This window comes from Pongo abelii, chromosome 15 (assembly GCF_028885655.2).
Source record: "Pongo abelii isolate AG06213 chromosome 15, NHGRI_mPonAbe1-v2.0_pri, whole genome shotgun sequence".
Classification (NCBI taxonomy): Eukaryota; Metazoa; Chordata; class Mammalia; order Primates; family Hominidae; genus Pongo; species Pongo abelii.
Window position 1 is genome coordinate 57,428,892 of NC_072000.2, and position 19,661 is coordinate 57,448,552.

The window sequence follows — 19,661 nt, forward strand, 5'->3', positions numbered from 1 at the left end:
GTTCCTTATCCTGACCAATATTAACCACTTATATCCTTTCCTTTTCATTAAAGTTACTCCCTGCTTCAGTTTCTTTAAAATCAGTGAAAGACACTAACCAAGTCCAAGCTTTGGTAACTGAGCTCCTCACTGCTCCAAGTTCCTGGATCTTGGATTTACGAACATCGCAGATTTACCCTAAAGACTCAGGGAAAGAGAATGAATGGCCATACATTTGTACTCTGGAGGATCTTAAAAATTTGTCTCGAATATATGCAGAATCTGACCTTTTATCGCCTCCAACTCCATCTCTCCTCTGGATTATTGCAATTGATTTCCTTGCTTTTGCACTTGTACCCCTCCATTCCTTTTTCCATCCAACAGACAGAGCAATCCTTTTTAAAAAGCAAATCAGAGCATGTCTGTGCTCTACTGGTTTCCCCATCTTACTCAGAGTAAATGCCAGGGTTCTTAGAAAAGCCCAGAAGGCCCTACGAAATCTCATTTCTCTCACATTTCTGAGCGCATCTCCCACTATTTCTTTCTTACCCTCACTCCACTTCAGCTACCACAGGCCCTTTCCCTGTTTGTGGAGCACGTTACAAGGCGTGTTCCAACCCGAGGGCCTCTGCACTTGCTGTTCCTTCTGGCTGGAATGCTCTTTCCTAAGATATTTGTATGGCTCCCACTCTCACCTACTTTAGAGCTTTCCTCAATAGTTCATCTTTACAAAAAAGCTTTCCTTGACCTCTTAAAAAATGTCAGTGTTCTCAATCTAGGAAAATACATGGCCTTTCCTTATATTATTGTTGTTTTTTTCATAACCCCATAGTATCATTGGATAAACTACATATTTTGATTTTTTTTTTTTTTTGGCTATCATCCTAGACTATAATATAAACTCCATGAGAGTGGGAATTTTTTCTTTTTTTATTCTCTGCTATATCCCTAGTGCCTGGCACATAGTAGGTGATCAATAGTCCTTTTTTTGTTTGTTTTTTGGTTTTTTTTTTTTTTTTAGACAGGATTTTGCTCTGTTGCCCAGGCTGGAGTGCAGTGGTGTGATCATAACTCACTGCAACCTCTAACTCCTGGGCTCAAGCAATCCTCCTGCCTCAGCTTCCCAAGCAGCTGGGACTACAAGCACATGTCATCATGCCTGCCTAATTTTAAAAATATTTTTAGTAGACATGAGGTGTTGCTATGTTACCCAGGCTGGTCTCAAACTCCTGTGCTCAAGCAATCCTCCAGCCTTGGCTGGGATTAAAGGTGTGAGCCACCATGCCCAGCCAATAACTGTTTATTAAGTGAAAGAATGGATGAATGAATGAATGAGGGGAGAGGGATGGATTAGGGGTGGCCTGTGTGTCCATGTGCAAACTGGAAGGAAGGAGAATTCAAATTCTACATGTTAGGGCTTCCTAAGCCATCTCTTTCTCATAAGGAGACAAAAGTTCTGTCTTCATATGATTATTCTAAAAATTAAATGAGATAGCACATAGAAGCCTCTTAATTTAGGGACTCAGGCTATGTATACTCAGTCTTGGTTGCTCCTGTCATCCAGCCCACTGACAGCTGATGCCACAACAAAGCAATGTGCTGGAATGAGTCAGGTTCCAAAATGTTGGAAAACCTCCACATGTCAGGGTGACCTTGAAAGTGGGAATTCATGCTCCCTTGTTGCATATTCCCCCCAGATGGTTAACAGAAGGGCAGAGACTCTTTCTGGTATCCCCCCATCCCCTAAGGAATAGATATGAAGAATAGTGGGTTTCCAAAAACATGTCACTGGTAAATAGAATCGATTTTTCTGTTTCCTATCTTTCTGGATCATACTTTTGCTGGCTTGAATGGGGGAGGTGACTGTGTAAGTTTAAAATGTTCCCTTAAGAATTCATTATATGCCAGAGAGTGAAGAAAGGATTAATTAAGCAAAGTAGAACTTGGAAGGTGATTTAACTGCAGTTAGTCATCATCTTTAACCTTGGCGTTTTCATTATGCTCAGGAACCACACTCCTCTGGGTTACTTTGTCATGTGATGGCTCACTCCTCATGCAGCTATTCCTAACCCCAAAGGATAAGAGCAATTGACTCAGATCAGCATCATTGGATGGCTTCCTTCCTTTGGAGAGGTACCTGGGGGGTGAAGATGAATCGAATTGCAATCAAAACACAGAAAGGGAGAGATAGGGTGGAGTCGGAGAAGAGTCATTTCCTAATTTAAGTTGACTTTCTCTTACTTTTTTTATGATTCTTGAGGATAGAGTTGAGACTGAGTCTTTTCCAAGACTTCAGGCCCCACTAGATGGCTTCTTCCTCTACAGGCCTGGCCCCTTGCTGGAAACTCCCTTCCTGGCCTAGCTGTAGGGACACCAACTCTCCTGCTTAACCTCCAGCCCAAAGAGTGGCCATGCCTTCTTGCAATTGCTCATCTGGGGGAAGTTGCACTATTTGTTAGGATTCTCAGCTTTTTTTCTCTCTCTTTTTAAAATAATCTATGAAACCAATTCTCTGTACCAAATACACTTTTGTTTCAAAGATACAGAATGGCTTTTGTTTTCTGGACTGTACCCTCACTGGTCTGCTTAGCTAAAGCAACTTCTAAATTTTATAAATTATATATTATAAATTATCACATTGTTTTTGAGACTTTTTTCAATATATGAAGCTGAAAATATTGATGTTAGTCTGTATGGATGTATATACCTATCCAGTCATGTCTTTGTTTAATACTTATATACCACTCTGGATTTTCTGCAGGTGGATATTGGAACATGGAACATTGATTTTCCACTCATAGACCAAAAGCTCCTAGAGAATGTCTGAATAGTTTTTGACTGATCTCCCTTTGTGTCATCAAATCTTTGCTACCAACTAGAGGTATGATTTTGGAATTTTATGTAACTTCTATGTGCCTCAATTTATTATGCATCTGTAAAAGAAGAAATGTGTAATGGGTCATTTAAAGACTTAGCCTCAAAACTCCTTCTGTTTTTTTTAAAAAAAATCTGACCTGAGCCTCAACATGTAAAGTGGAACCCCCTTAGCTTGCCTCCCTGACCTCCAGATGACCTTCCTTGGTCCCCTACATTGACCTGAGTCACCACTGCCTAAACCTGGAGCACAAAATGATTGGGTGCAGAGTGCTCACATTCTGCTCTGAAAGCTTTTGATTTTCAGCTTCTTGAAGGAATCCAGCAATAATGACTGTTTTGCCAGAATTGTATTTCTCAGTTTTTTAATTAAGAGGTAAACAAGCCCAACATTTTTAAACCTGTTTTTAGTTCTCTTAATTGGCTGTACTGTGAAGGAGGAAAACCTCTGTTTCCTTGGAATACATAAGGTGTTATTAGAAAAAGTGCCAACAGATAAGTTTCTTACCATAAGTAAAAAAATTGGGCCTGCACTCATAAAAGGATGTTCACATTTCTGGCCAGGCACGGTGGCTCATGCCTGTAATTCCAGCACTTTGAGAGGCTGAGGTGGGCGGATCACAAGGCCAGGAGATCGAGACCATCCTGGCTAACATGGTGAAACCCCATCTCTACTAAAAGTACAAAAATTAGCCAGGCGTGGTGGTGCTTGCCTGTAGTCCTAGCTACTCAGGATGCTGAGGCAGGAGAATGGCTGAACCCAGGAGGCGGAGCTTGCAGTGAGCCGAGATAGTGACACTGCACTCCAGCCTGGGCGACAGAGAAAGACTCTGTCTCAAAAAAAAAAAAAAACAAACAAACAAAAAAAACAGGATGTTCACATTTCCTAAATGTAGTATCCTATGGATATAGCCATGGCTTGCCCTAGTGCCTGACCACAAGTCTGCTCCTCCTGCTCAGAGAACTTCTTAGCATCAACTCTGCTCTGCCTTAGATGCTGGAGCAATCCTGTCCTTGTTGGGATTTCCAGGGGCCCTAGCAAGATGCTTATAACTTAGCTTCAATATTGCTGGGGCTCTGACTTTGACTTTGCTCTCAGTTCAGTTGCATCCCTTACTCCAGGCTCCCCCTTAGCCTCGATAATAAAATAAAATCCACCTTGTTTCCCTGTGCCTGATTCCCATTCCTGATCACCTGTTGAGAATCCTAGTCCCACCAGGCCTGCCTTACCAATTCCTCCCCAGGATTGGGCACTACACTATTTCCTGTTCAAAGCCTTCTGTGATGATAATTACCTTTTTTTTTTTTTTTTTTTTTGAGACGGAGTCTCATTCTGTTGCCCAGGCTGGAGTGCAGTGGCGTGATCTCAGCTCACTGCAACCTCCACCTCCTGGGTTCAAGCGATTCTCATGCCCCAGCCTCCCAACTAGGTGGGATTATAGGCATGGATCACCATGCCCAGACAAGTTTTTGTCTTTTTAGTAGAGACGGGGTTTTGCTATGTTGGCCAGGCTGATCTCGAACTCCTGGCCTCAAGTGATCTGCCTGCCTCTGCCTCCCAAAATGTTGGGATTATAGGTGTCAGCCATTCTGCCTGGCCGATGCTGATTACCTTCTATCAAAATCTCAAAATGTGGCTTATTTCAGGACCCTGCTGTGTACTATCTACCTGACAGGCCATGCTGTTAGATCTTGCTGAGAATTCAACCCCTCACAGACTTCTTTCTTAAGGAAATCAGTTGTCTATTATCATTTTGGGTACCCTGGTTAGCCTGTCAGGGTAGGCTTCGTCTCATTCCCCAAATTTTTCTTCAGTAACTATGATGGGATCTAAGTCCTGCACCACTTGGTTCCTATGGTTCTACTCCAGTTAAACCTTCCATGCCTAATCTGTGTCAGGGACTAGTATTTTACATAACACCATTTGCTTATTAGAAAATACAAAGTACAAATTCCTTTCCAGTTCCAAACTATCCAGTTTCTCTCTCCCACCTGCCATTCTTCCGTTAAACATATGATGACAGAGTGCTATTAGAGGTTAATAAATAAATAGCACTTGGGAGCTTGCAATATAGTGGGAAGAGATTTTAAATGGACAGACAATTGTAATACATTCTGATAATGATGTTAAGTTGCTCTCAGAATACAGAATAAGAAGTCCAAACTCTGAGGGCTTCCAATAGTGGTGAGGGAAGGGGTCGTTCCAGGGAAAATCCAAGCAGGGGATTACACACATTAGAGGAAGGTCAAGTCAGTGGGTGTGGCTGTAGCACCAAAGATAAGCTGAAAAGGTAGAAGATGATGGCCTTTTATGCCAGGCCAAGGAGTTGGATTCTGTTGTTCAGCAACTGGAGCTATGGGAGGGTTTGAAGTACAGGCATACCTTGTCTTACTGCACTTTACTTTCTTCTTTGCAAATATATATATATTTTTAAACAAATTGAAGGTTTATGGCACTTCTATGTCAAGCAAGTGTATCACCATCATTTTTCCAACAGTCTGTGCTCAATTCCTGTCTCTGTGCCACATTTTAGTAATTCTTGCAATATTTCAAACTTTTTCATTATTGTTACATCTATTATGGTGATGTGTGATATCGGGGAACCTGCCCCCAATATTTCAACATAGGGTCTTTCTATTTTCCCTAAACGTCGGCCAGCTGAGACATAAAGAGAAAGAGTACAAAGAGAGGAATTTTACAGCTGGGCCGCCAGGGGTGACATCACATATCGGGAGGACTGTGATGCCCACCTGAGCCGCAAAACCAGCAGGTTTTTATTAAGGACTTTAAAAGGGGAGGGGGTGTATGAACAAGGAGTAGGTCACAAAGATCACATGCGTCAAAGGGCAAAAAGGAGAACAAAGATCACATGCTTCTGAGGCCAATAAAGATCACAAGGCAAAGGGCAAAGCAAAGATCACAAGGCAAAGGGCAAAATCAAAAACTCCTGATAAGGGTCTATGTTCAGCGGTGCATGTATTGTCTTGATAAACACCTTAAACAACAGAAAACAGGGTTGGAGAGCAGAGAACCAGTCTGACCTCAAATTTACCAGGGTGGGGTTTCTTCCCCACCCTAATAAGCCTGAGGGTACTGCAGGAGAGCAGGGTGTATTTTAGTCCTTATCTCAACCGCATAAGACAGACACTCCCAGAGCAGCTGTTTATAGACCTCCCCCAAGGAATGCGTTCCTTTCCCAGGATCTTAATTATTAATATTCCTTGCTAGGAAAAGAATTCAGCGATAACTTCGCTACTTGCACGTCTGTTTATAGGCTCTCTGCAAGAAGAAAAATATGGCTCTATTCTGCCTGACCCCACAGGCAGTCAGACCTTATGGTTGTCTTCCCTTGTTCCCTGAAAATCATTGTCATTCTGTTCTTTTTCAAGGTGCACTGATTTCATATTGTTCAAACACACATGTTTTACAATCAATTTGTACAGTTTAACACAATAGTGGTCCTGCTTACAAAGATAACAGGATTAAGAGATTAAAGACAGGCATAAGAAATTATAAAAGTATTAATTTGGGGAACTTATAAATGTCCATATTAAAATGAAATCTTCACAATTCATGTTCAGAGAGTGAAGTAAAGACAGGTGTAAAAAATTATAAAAGTGTTAATTTTGGGAACTGATATATGTCCATATTAAAATGAAATCATCACAATTTATGTTCCTCTGCTGGGGCTCCAACCAGTCCCTCCATTTGGGGTCCCTGACTTCCTGCAACAGTGTGATTGGTAATCTTTGATGTTACCATTGTAATTATTTTGGGGGAACATGAACTGTACCCATATAAGATAGAGAATTTAATAAGTGTTGTACATGTTCTGACTGCTCTATAGACTGGACAGTCCCCCATTTCTCTCCTTCTCCTCTGACCTTCCTCTCCCTGAGACACAGCAATATTGAAATTAGGCCAATTAATAACCCTACAGTGGCCTCTAAGTGTCCAAGTGAAGGGAAAAGTCACATGTCCCTCTCTTTACACTTGATCTTAGCCAAAAGGCAGAGAAATGATTACATGTCTCACTTTAAATCAAAAGCTATAAATGACTAAGCTTGGTGAGGAAGGCATGTCAAAAGCCAATACAGGCTGAAAGCTGGACCTCTGGCACCAGTCAGCCAAGTTGTGAATGCAAAGGAAAAGCTCTTGAAGGAAATTAAAAATGTTATTCCAGTGAACACATGAATGATAAAGTGGAAAAACCTTGTGGATACAGAGAAAGTTTGAGTGGCCTGGATAGAAGGTCAAATGAGCCACAACATTCCTTTTATAGAAGCCTAATCCAGAGCAAGGTCCTAACTCTCTTCAATTCTGTGGTGGCTGAGAGAGATGAAGGAGCTACAGAAGAAGAGTTTGAAGCTAGTAGAGATGAGTTCATGCATTTTAAGAAAAGAAGCTGTTCTTTGTAACGTAAAAGTGCAAGGTGAAGCAGCATGTGCTGATGTAGACGCTGCAGCATGTTATACAGAAGATCTGGCTAAGATAAGCGATGAAGATGGCTACACTAAATAACAGATTTTCAATGTAGATGAAAATGTAGTTAGAGAGGAGAAATCAATCCTGGTTTCAAAGTTTCAAAGGACAGATTGACTTTCTTGTTAGGGGCTAATGCAGCTGCTGAGTTTAAGTTGAAACCAGTCCTCATTTACTATCCTGAAAATCCTGGGGCCTTTAAGAGTTAGGCTAAATCTACTCTGTTTGTATTCTATAAATGGAACAACAAAGCCTAGATGGTCGGATATCTGTTTATAGCATGGTTTACTAAAGAAAAGATTTCTTTCAAAATATTACTGCTCATTAGCAATGCACCTAGTGACTCAAGAGGTCTAGTGCAGATATACAAGAAGGTGAATGTTGTTTTCATGCCTACCAACACAACATCCATTTTGACTTTTAAGACTTAATTACTTAAGAAATACATTTAATAAGGCAATAGCTACCATAGATAGTGATTCCTCTGGGTGAATCTTGGCAGTGTAAATTGAAAACCTTCTGGAAAGGAGTCACCATTCTAGATGCCATTAAGGACATTTGCGATTCATGGGAAGAGGTCAAAATATCAACAGAAGTTTGGAAGAAGTTGATTTCAATCCTTATGGATGGCTTTGAGGGGTTCAGGACTTCAGTGGCAGATGCAACTTCAGATGTGTTAGAAATAGCAGAGAGCTAGAATTAGAAGTTGAGCCCAAAGATGTAACTGAATTGGTACAATCTTATGATAAAACTTTAAAAGATGAGGAGTTGCTTCTTGTAGATAAGCAAATAAAGTGGTTTATTGAGATGAAATCTACTCCTGGTAAAGATGCTGTGAACATCATTGAAATGACAATAAAGGATTTAGAATATTACATAAACTTTGTTGATAAAGTAGCAGCAGGGTTTGAGAGGATTGACTCCAGTTTTGAAAGATGTTCCACTGTGGGTAAAATGATATCAAATAGCATCACACACTACACAGAAATCTTTTGTGAAAGGAAGAGTCAATCAAAGTGGCACACTTCACTGTTGTTTTATTTTTAGAAATTGCCACAGCCACCCCAATCTTCACCAACCACCACCCTAATCAGTCAACAGACATCACTATTGAGGCAAGACCCTCCACCAGCAAAAAGATTACAACTTGAAGGCTCAAATGGTCATTAGTAATTTTTAGCAATGAAGTATTTTTTAGTTAAGGTATGTACATTATTTCATACACTTAATAAGTGCACACATGTTAAGGTACATACACTTAAGTGCACACATATTAAGTGTGCAGTAGTATGTCTAAAGAAACAATGTGTGTACCACTTTTCTATGTACTGGGAACCAAAAATAATTCATGTGACTTACTTTATTACAATATTCGCTTTATTGTGGTGGTCTGGAACCAAACTGACAATATCTGAGGTATGCTTGTAATGAATTATCACAATCAGATTTGCGTTTTAGAGAGGCTCTTTGGAGGAGGGCCTAAAAAGAGGTGAGATTGGATTAGGAAGACCAGTGGATAAGCTCTAATGTAATAGTGGAGGCAAGAAATGGTAAGTGCTTAAACTAAAGTAATATCAGTAAAGATGGGCTGGGGTGGGAGCAGATTTTTTAAGTATTTGAGTTAGAATAGATGGGATTGGTGACCAGTTGGAAAGAGAAGTGGTGAAGGAGAGGGAACTGCTGAGGATAACTCCCAAGTTTCTGTTCTGGGAGTTGGATAAGAATGGGAACACCAATCCCTGAGATGGGGAGTGCAGAAGGATGTTGGGGAAAAATGGTGAACTTTGATTTGGACATTTTATGTGAGAAGTGTTTGGGGGATGCCAGGTGGAGATGTTCCATTGACACTCCACAGTCTAAAAATCACATCCAGCTCAAGAAAGACTTCTTGGCTTGAGGTTGATTTGGAAACCATAAATATATACAGATGACTATAAATTCTGGAAACATAGATAATAATATTTTGTCAGGTATTTTAATACAGTATCAATAAATCATTTCTTATGTATTCACCTATGTTTCCAGACTTTGCAGCCATCATTTATAAATTGGCTGGAGCCAGATAGAATACAGATCAGCCAGACAGAACGTATAAAGTGTGAAGAGAAAGGGATTGGATATAGAGTCTTGGGAACAACAATATTTATGGGACAAAGGCAAGTGAGAAGAAGCAGTGGAGATGGGGTGGGGTGGGGTGAGATTTAAAGTGCAGAGAAGGCTCAAGAGGACAGCAATACTTCTGCTGAGATGAAAGGGAAAGTGGTGAGGATGAATAAGGACGTACGGACGTCAGCCAACTTGCCATCAAAACTCCTTCAAACTTGCCCCCCGGTGGCCAAAATGATTACTTTCTCTAGAATAGTGGTTCGTAACCTTTGTAGGGTAACAAGCTCTTTGAGAATCTGGTAGAAGCCATGGACCATCTTTCACACATGAATAGTGAGAATGGAATGCTGTGTAGGGGGGTCCAAGACCCAAGCATCCTAGTTGAAGACTCTTAATATTTTGCAACCAGTTTCTTTCTGTAACTGCTTCTACCTACAGGAAGATCTTAGTTTCCACTGCTTCATTTTCAGCTGAGAAAGCAGAAGAAAAACAATCAATGTTATGCAGGAGCATAAGGTCCATAAGCTTATCAGAGTCCAAATAATTTTTTTCCACTAGAGAAATTTTTTTCTTCCCTCTTTTTGTTTTCTCCTTTCCAATACCTTTAAACTTTTTTCTTAGCAGAAATTGGCTTCTACTTAATTTGCATGGTGGTTGATTGTTGCTACCATAAATTGCATCAGCCTATAAGACTCAGCCTCAGAGTTTTCAGAAAATTTTAAAGATCATATTTTTTTTTCCCAGAGAACATTTGAAACACATTTTTTTCCACAACAGGCATAACTCAGTTTCCTTATATTAGTTCTTTTCATTTGACACTAATGATCATGTCTTTTAAATATTACCTAACTGGCTTTTCTTAACACTGTACCTGACTTTTTCGCCTCCTTACCCCCCCCCTTTTTTTTTTTTTAGTATTTATTGATGATTCTTGGGTGTTTCTCGGAGAGGGGGATATGGCAGGGTCATAGGATGATAGTGGAGAGAAGGTCAGGAGATAAACACATGAACAAAGGTCTCTGGTTTTCCTAGGCAGAGGTCCCTGCGGCCTTCCGCAGTGTTTGTGTCCCTGGGTACTTGAGATTAGGGAGTGGTGATGACTCTTAAAGAGCATGCTGCCTTCAAGCATCTGTTTAACAAAGCCCATCTTGCACCGCCCTTAATCCATTTAAAACTGAGTTGACACAGCACATGTTTCAGAGAGCAGGGGGCTGGGGGAAAGGCGATAAATCAACAGCATCCCAAGGCAGAAGAATTTCTCCTAGTCACAACAAAATGGAGTCTCCTATGCCCACCTCTTTCTACACAGACACAGCAATAATCTGATCTCTCCTTTCTTTCCCCACACTTCCCCCCCTTCTCTTCAACAAAACCGCCATCGTCCTCATGGCCTACTCCCGATGGTCGCTGTCTCTTTGGAGCTGTTGGGTACACCTCCCAGACAGGGCGGCCCGGCAGAGGCGCTCCTCACCTCCCAGACGGGGCGGCCGGCCAGAGGCGCTCCTCACGTCCCAGATGGGGTGGCCGGGCAAAGGCACTCCTCACGTCCCAGAAGGGGCGACCGGGCAGAGGCGCTCCTCACATCCCAGACAATGGGCGGCCGGGCAGAGACGCTTCTCACATCCCAGACGATGGGCGGCCGGGCAGAGGTGCTCCTCACTTCCTATATGGGATGGCGGCCGGGCAGAGGCGCTCTTCACTTCCCAGACGGGGCGGCCGGGCAGAGGGGCTCCTCACATTCCAGACGATGGGCGGCCAGGCAGAGACGCTCCTCACTTCCTAGACGGGGTGGCGGCGGGGCAGAGGCTGTAGTCTTAGCACTTTAGGAGGCCAAGGCAGGCGGCTGGTAGGTGGAGGTTGCAGTGAGCCGAGATCACGCCACTGCACTCCAGCCTGAGCAACATTGAGCATTGAGTGAGCGAGACTCCGTCTGCAATCCCAGCACCTCAGGAGGCCGAGGCGGGCAGATCACTTGAGGCCAGGAGCTGGAGACCAGCCCGGTCAACACGGCGAGTCCCCTTCTCCACCAAAAATACAAAAACCAGTCAGGCGTGGCAGCGCGCGCCTGCAATCCCAGGCACTTGGCAGGCCGACGCAGGAGAATCACAGGAGCCCAAGGCAGGGAGGTTGCAGCGAGCCGAGATCACGGCAGTACAGTCCAGCTTTGGCAACAGAGGGAGACCGAAAAAAGAAGGAGAGGGAGACTGAAGAAAGGGGGGAGAAGGAGAGGGAGACCGAAGAAAGGGAGAGGGAGAGGGAGAGGGAGACCTCCTTCCACTTTTGATACTACTTGTAGGTTTCTGGTTGACAGCTGAGGGGATCTTCTAAGGCTCTTTCCTTAGCTCCCTGCTTTTGTTTATTTTTTATCCACTGCTTTTCATTCAGTTTATTCTAATAAATATTTGTTGAGTGTGGACTATGTTTGATGAACTTACTCATTCTCACAACTGTAAAAATCCTCTCTTCATGGGAATTTATGCCTCCAACTTATGCCTCGAGCTCTGTCATGGTACAGTTACACAATTTCCAGAGCAGCCAATCATGTCTCTTTGAGATAGGTGGTTCTTTTTCCTCTGACTCTTACAATTTGATTGTTCCATACCAATCAGGGGGTCTCATTCATTTTCAATTTCTCAGCCTGGAAGTCTGGGATTTCTTCAATCTTCAGTAATATCTGAAGAGAAAACAAAACAAATCATGAATCCTTAATTATGAATCTGTCGAAAATCCCACAATCTTGCTAGATTCATGGAAAAACATACTGCTTTTAAATGTATCAGTTGATCTTTATTTTCTTTTGCATCTTTAGCGATTCCCCTTTTAGTACTGGTGTTGTTCTGTGTTCTGTTTTTTTTGGTATTGTTTCTCTTCCTCTTCCTTTCTTCCTTTTTGCACATTGTATTTGATGTTATTCTATGCCATTATTCTGTGCTGCTGGATCTCAAATTGCTCTTCTTATATGCTTTTGTATAAAAATAGTTTATGTGTGGACTGTCCCCAATAGATGTCAATCTTTCTATTCTTTTGCAGATAGCTCACATGTTGGTTATTTAATGTCATGCATTGGAATTCTCTAGTCAGTATGTAGAATTTCTTTTTTATCCAACTGCTCTTCAATACTAGCTGGTTAAGCTTGGAAAATTTTAGACAGGAAAATTAAAAATTTCAGTGACATCTGGCTGCAGACCTGCTTGTCATGTATAAGTTTTACAAGTTTTTATAATGTTTACAAGTTTTATGTCACAAGTAAATTTCTCTTCCCCTTGGTTCTATGATTCTCACTCTTGAGTACAGCAAAGCTGAGGTCAGAATCACACTCCGGACCTTCTAGATCAAACAGATATCCTGGCAGAAAGCACACACATTATTGAGGTCCTATTCAGCATGTTAAGGGCTTGATATTCTGAAGAGGGGCGGCCTTGGAAAAGGTGATCAATAGTCAAGAGTCAGGTTCCATCATTTTGTTTGGCTTTTGGCTTTTCACTAAAACATTTTCTTCATGAGGGTATTTATCATAATAGACATATGTTTTTAATGTATCAGTCAGGAGGATGTGTGGTCCTGTTTGTTCTTGATTAAAAAGACTATGTCAAAAAAGAATTATTTCAAAGTTGCAGTAATAATTGGAGCAATAAGATGGTAAGGGGTAATTAAAGGATGCAGCTTTCTTTTAGAAACAAAAACAAATCTGGTGACCACATGTATTCTTCTTTTCTTCCTTAATGAATATGATGAAACATGTTACAGTGAGACTATGGACATTAGAGATACACCAAGTACGTGTTAACATGTCGGATTTGAGCCCAGGTTCCCACATTAACTATACTCAGGGATTTGTACCTCTTAACATTGTAAACTGACTGGTGATGTGTGCATTTCATACAATTTTGTATCATGGTGATGCCTGGATGTAATGGTATTGCTAGTGCCCGTATCATCCCTTCTCCCTGCCCACCATACACACACATTGTAGATGAGAAGCATATTGCTTACCCTTCCCATTTTGAACTCTTGGACTATAAACCATAAATTACCCAGGTATTGCTCTTGAATTATTGCGCTTGAATTTAAAGGCTTTCCATTTCCACAGATTTGGCTTGGAAAACTCAGACCAACTGAGAAGGAGAAATTGTCCTGGGACAAACTGTTTTTACTATATGTCATACTGCTTACTTCTTTCTGTAAATATCTTGTTGGGCCTACTGGCCAGCAAGGAAAACATAATCCAATGCTTGTGGTCAGTACTGAATGACTTGGCCCTACGTCTTTGTGTCTTTTAAGAACTGTCCAATGGGTCTGTCATAACACTTTAAACATCTGCTTCTCAGTCCTAGTTTATGCTTTATAAGCCAATTCCCATTGGTTTAAATAGTTTCTGTGCCTTTAATATGACTGTCTATATGGATTAATAGTAATGAACACAGTGGTGTGGTGATAATGACAATTTTCTACTTAGAATTTGGTTAAATTCAATTGAACTTGATAAATGTTCTCTGAAGTCTAGGTTAAGAAAAATAGAGAAATGAATGTGGTAGTCTGGCAATCATCTTGCTCATGTCTGGCAATCATCTTGCTCATTGGGAAAATAAGATGTATAAACCAAAAAAAAAAAAAAAAAAAAAGAAAAATCAGGGGCCAGACATGATGGCTCACACTTGTAATCCCAGCACTTTGGGAGGCTGAGGTGGGCAGATCATTTGAGGTCAGGAGTTCAAGACCAGCCTGGACAATATGGTGAAAACCCATCTCTGCTAAAAATACAAAAATTAGCCTGGCATAGTGGCACGTGCCTATAGTCCCAGCTACTCAGGAGGCTGAGGCATAAGAATCGCTTGAACACAGGAGGCAGAGGTTGCAGTGAGCCGAGATCGTGCCACTGGACTTCAGCCCTGGCACTTCAGCCCATTTCAACAGAGTGAGAATCCATCTCAAAAAAAAAAAAGAAAGAAAGAAAAAAGAAATCATACTCTGCATGTGGTATAGGAAATAAATTATATGAGAACAACAAGAATAGGTTGTAAGTATTGTAAGTAGTAGGTTTGGATTCTTTCTGCAAGCCTTATAGGAAAGGTTGATGGTATATTGCCACTGCACAGATGAGGAAAGAATTAGGGGATCACTTATTCTTCAAAATAGAATGCTTTGCCTCTGACCAGTTACTTATGAGGCTACTAAGTTACATTGTTTCTTGCTAAGTATTCTGCTAATTGACTACAGCATATTTTTAACTGTTTAAAATTTTTTAAATTTGAAAACTCATTTAAGAATTAATTGAGGCTAGCATATGCTTTTATTTGGGATATTTCAAGGTTAATTATCTGACTCATGAGAGAATAAATTGCAACATTCTTTTTTATACACCCAATGTTTGTACTATATTTTATTCTGAAGAGCTGAAAACATCTATATCTGTTACCCCATTTAAAGCAGAGAGGTAGGCATTCCCTTTGAGCAGTCTAGAAATGCTCATATTTTAGAAAACTAGATTTCAAAATAACAGGGACACATTTGAGAAATGGTTAATGAAAATCAGGAATTAATACTTTGAGATCACAATGCACAAGCAGGAGCAAAGTGTAGGCTTGGCCAGAGACAGATACAAGTGGGATTGCAGCTGTAGTTTTTGTGTCTTTCATTTATACTAGGATCACATTTCTACTTCTGGTATCCCTTAAATCCCCTTGCTTTGTAAGTTCCCCTCCAAACGTAATTTTGCAGCACCATCTCACCTCCATTTCTCCAGGCTTAATGTGCCTGTGGGCCCTGTCTTGTAGAAGTCACCAGTTAGCATCTGCCTCTCTAGCTATGTACAAGTAGTTTTATGGAAGATATTCTTGACTTCCAAATACGATTCAAATATCATTCAATTTGAAATGGTTGCTGAATTATATAAACAATTGAAAGAAAAACCTAAAATCGAACTTGATGGGGAGCAAAATGATGTGTAAAAGTAGGTCTAATGGCACTTTAAAAACAAGTCAACAAAGATAAGAAGATGTCAACTCTTTGTTCTACATCCCTCTACCCCCCTGTTACAGTCTCAGCCCTCAAGGTGTCACACAGCTATAGGGTTAGAAATCACTTAGACTGCTCCCATTCCAGGGTACCAGGAGATAATCTCTCCATTCAAGAAAATCAGCTAGTTTGTAGAACAGGTGAAGAAACATAGTTCATGAATGAATATCAACTTTACCCTGCTGATTTGTAGTACCCAAAACTTCTCAAACCCATGTGCTTCATCTTATATAACTATTTAACCCTCCACATCCCTCCCTTATTCATTCTCTAGGATATTCTTAGTGGGAATTAAGGACATGTGTTCAAAGACTTTAAGTGTTGATTCTTTCAAAACTCATGCGTCGCTGACTTCATTTACTTAGTTTTAAGTAAAGAACATCTTGATTATTCCCTCCAGTGTGTGAAGATGAAGGATGAAGAGTCATGTTGCTGGAGTGTAAAAATGAACAGAACTCAGGCTCTGATTTCAGATCTTGATATGAATTCAGGCTTTCTATGTTGATGTGCCCTTGGACAAGTTACTTAAACTCTCTGAACTCAGTTTTTCCATGTGTAAAATGGAGCTAACACACTACTTCGTAGAGATAAAGAAAAGCAAAGTATATTAGTGTCTGGAAAATAGTAAATGCTCCAAAAAACGATAGCTAGCATTGCAACAGCACCACCAACAAAAAGGCTTAAGGATTGCCTACTGTATTCTAAACACTGTCCTAAGAACATTATGTGTGCTATCTCATTTAGTCCTCACAGTGATTTTATGGGCTGTCCATTGACTCCATTTTATGAATAAGGCACAAAGAGTTTAAAATGCCCCATAGTTATTTGCCCCACAGTGAAGCATAGTGTCAAAAACACTATGCTGTATTGATTCCAAAGGTCCACACTGAAAGCAGTGTGATTAAACATTTTAGGAAATGGTGCCATTAACAACACTCAGAAACTCAAGAAGATTCTTAGTTCTTTCTCATTGCTCAGCCCATCAATTTTCAGTACATACCCTCTGAGCTGACTGATATTTTAATACTGGGGGCATGTACATTCTTTCAGCAAACTGTCTCTTTATAGGAAGTACACTACTTGTCTTTGTAAAACCTAACAATAGGCAAATCTAATTGTTATTCAAGAATTTGTTTAGAATTTTAAAGACAGGCAGAGTGTGACTATTGATTGATACTACAATTTGAAATGCATCTAGATTTTTGTGCTCATTATTATGCACAAATGACATTTAAATCTATGAGCTGCTATTCTTATCTGCTTCTTTTGTTTAAAAACAAACACACCTAGTTTAGAAGTGAAGGCCTAAGGCCATTGAGTAGTTATTTTTTTCGCTTATATTTTATTTTCTATTGAAACAGTAGAATTAAGAACACATTTACAAAGTCAGACCTTTCTGCATTTGGCAGGCAGCTATTTTATTTAGGTAATAATCACAGTTTCTGTTTTTTCAGAATCAACTGGTAGCCTGAGACATGTAAAATTTCTTACCATAAAATGTAGATGGGTTAATATTAACATTCATGGTTTTAAAGTTACTAAGCACATAAATATTTTGGTTAAGCTTACAAATAAGGATAATAAAAGCCCAAATGAGAACTTTTGTCTAAAAATATACTGAGAAGTTAGATATACTTCCATGAAATTTATTAGTGTATATAGTACATTTTTATTAATAATGTGTACATTTTAACACATAAGCAATTTTTAATTCTTTCTGGAAATAAAAAAAATTAAAGGTTGATCTGCCTTATTCTTCTTAAACATTCTTGGTAATGTAATCAATGAGTATTGTAATATTATACTATTATAGTAGTAATAAATTCATTAACACAATAACCAATTTCTGATATGTAGTGTACTAATGTTAGTTTGCAGTATATAGGCCATCATTTCCTTATTTTGACAGGCCATATGTTTAATAATCTTATGTGGCTTATTTTATTTGTTAATTATTATTGCTTTTGCTTAGGACTCCTGGAATACTTTGTTTCCTAGGAAATGGAAATCCAGGTTCTTAATTACATGCAACTTCTTAATTACAAATGTAAGCGGAGATGTCAGCAGAAGTTAACTTCTCGAAGAAGAATCCATCATACCAATGTTTTACTGATGTTCCAACTAGTAGAGAAAGGTTCGGCCTGTGATCTTAATTTTTTTGAGGAGAACCCTGTCAATTCTACAAGAGCTTGTGTCAATCTAATTTAAATGCTCTTGATGGTCTTAAATTATTGAGAAAAATATAAATCCATGTACTAGATATCTATCCAAACTTAAATATATTTTATAATAGGTGAGTGACATATACCCACATGCAAGCAGTATCTGTGCGCTCTTACTGCTGCTAGATTTTTATGTTTCAAATTGCTTGTCTGTTTAATTTAATTTAATTTTAAAACCAAATTGAGTAAAGTATGATTACATACACTGAAATTCATCCTTTTTAGGTGTACCGTTCAATGAGTCTTGGCCAGTGAATACCATCATGTAACCACCATCACGATCAAGATGGTAGGGTGCTTCCATCACCCAGGAAGTTCTCTCCTGCCCCCTTGTAGCTAGTGTCCTCCTTCTACCCTCAGCCCCTGGCAACCACTAATTTGTTCTCTTTCCCTATAGTTTTTCCTTTTCCAAAATAAATCTTATGTAAATAAAACCATACAATACAGGAGGCTTTTTATTTTTCATCAACAAAAACTAATATAGAAGGCCTATGGCTGCTTCTGCCTGTGGTGTATTTGTATTCATTTCTTGACTACTTTTGTTGTGGGTGCCAGGACAGAATAAGAAAGGCAATAATAAAACCAGAAAGGACTGTCTAAGGGGAGTGGAGAAAAGTGATATCAACATGAGAAATGATTGAATGGAACAAATTCATTCTGTCCACTTGCCCCTGAGGAAAGAAGTAGATGCTTAATTTTTGAAATGTCCATTCAGTAGCATTAGCTTTCCCTCTGTTGTGTTACAATAATGTGATGATATTCTCTTGTTTATGTAAAAAGGGGAATTCCTAGCTGCTATGGTCTTAATGCAGCCCCCAAAGTTCATGTGTTGGAAACTTAATCCCCAATGCAGCAGTGTTGGGAGGTGGAGGCTTTTGGGAGGTGTTTAGGTCATGAGAACTCCACCCTCATGAGTGAATTAATGTCATTATAAAAGGACTTAATGAAGAGAGTTTGTTTTTTTTTCACCCCTTTCGTTCCTTCTGCCATCTGAGGACACAGAGTTTGTCCCCTCTGAATGATGCAGTAACAAGGCACCATCTTGGAAGCAGAGAGCAGCCCTCACCAGACACCCAGCTTGCTGGTGCCTTGATCTTGGGCTTCCTAACCTTTAGAACTGTGAGAAATAAAAATTTGTTCTTTATAAGTTACCCAGTTTCAGGTATTTTGTTAGAGAAGCACAAACACTTTTATACACTAGCCAATGTAGAATTTCAAAATATTTGACTCTTTCAACATTCTGGACCTCTCTAGTTGGACTAATTTTTATTTTTTCTGTAATAAAAGGCACTTATCTTCTTTGGACTGTGTCAGAAGAGAGACTGTGAAGCACAACAGAAATACTGTGTTATTAGCTGTGTGACCTTGAGCATGTCTCTTACTCTCTTTGAGTTTAGTTTACTCTCCTGGAAAATGTGGATTAATAATAATACCTTCTTCATAGGTTGTTGTGAACATTGAATGAGATAATGCAAATTCTATGCCCTGTGTCTGGGCATAGAAAGCACAGAGAAAATGTTAATATACTTTGTTCTTTCTTTTTTAAATACGTAATGCAGGATAAAAATAGAATATTTAAAAATAATATGTGGCTCTTGTTGCTATATCATAACAGCCATAAAATGATGCAAAATTTAAAAATGTTTACTAATATTTTTTTTTTTTTTTGAAACATGGTCTTGCTCTGTCACCCAGGCTGGAATGCAGTTGTGTGATCACAGCTCACTGTAGCCTCGAACTCCTGGGCTCATGGAATCCTCCAGCCTCAGTCTTCTGAGTAGCTAGGACTACAGTTGCAAGCCACCATACCCAGCTAATTCTTTTATGTTTTGTAGAGATGGGGGCCTTGCTGTGTTGCCCAGGCTGCTCTCAAACTCCTGGCCTCAAGTGATCCTCCTGCCTTGGCCTCCCAAAGTGGGATTATAGGTGTGAGCCACTGTGCCTGGTCAATAATTTATTTAGTTAAGATGCAATAAATTAAA

General features: G+C 39.9%; 1 long non-coding RNA gene across 4 annotated transcripts in view; it reads left to right on the forward strand.

Moving 5' to 3' along the window:
- The window catches only part of LOC129049901 (uncharacterized), a 261,143-nt gene that overhangs the window by 72,958 nt on the left and 168,524 nt on the right, over positions 1-19,661 (forward strand). For all 4 annotated transcript variants that reach the window (XR_010137042.1, XR_008513287.2, XR_008513286.2 and 1 more), the window contains one exon: positions 2,741-2,860. This is a non-coding gene — a long non-coding RNA (uncharacterized LOC129049901). The remainder of the gene's footprint in view (positions 1-2,740; positions 2,861-19,661) is intronic.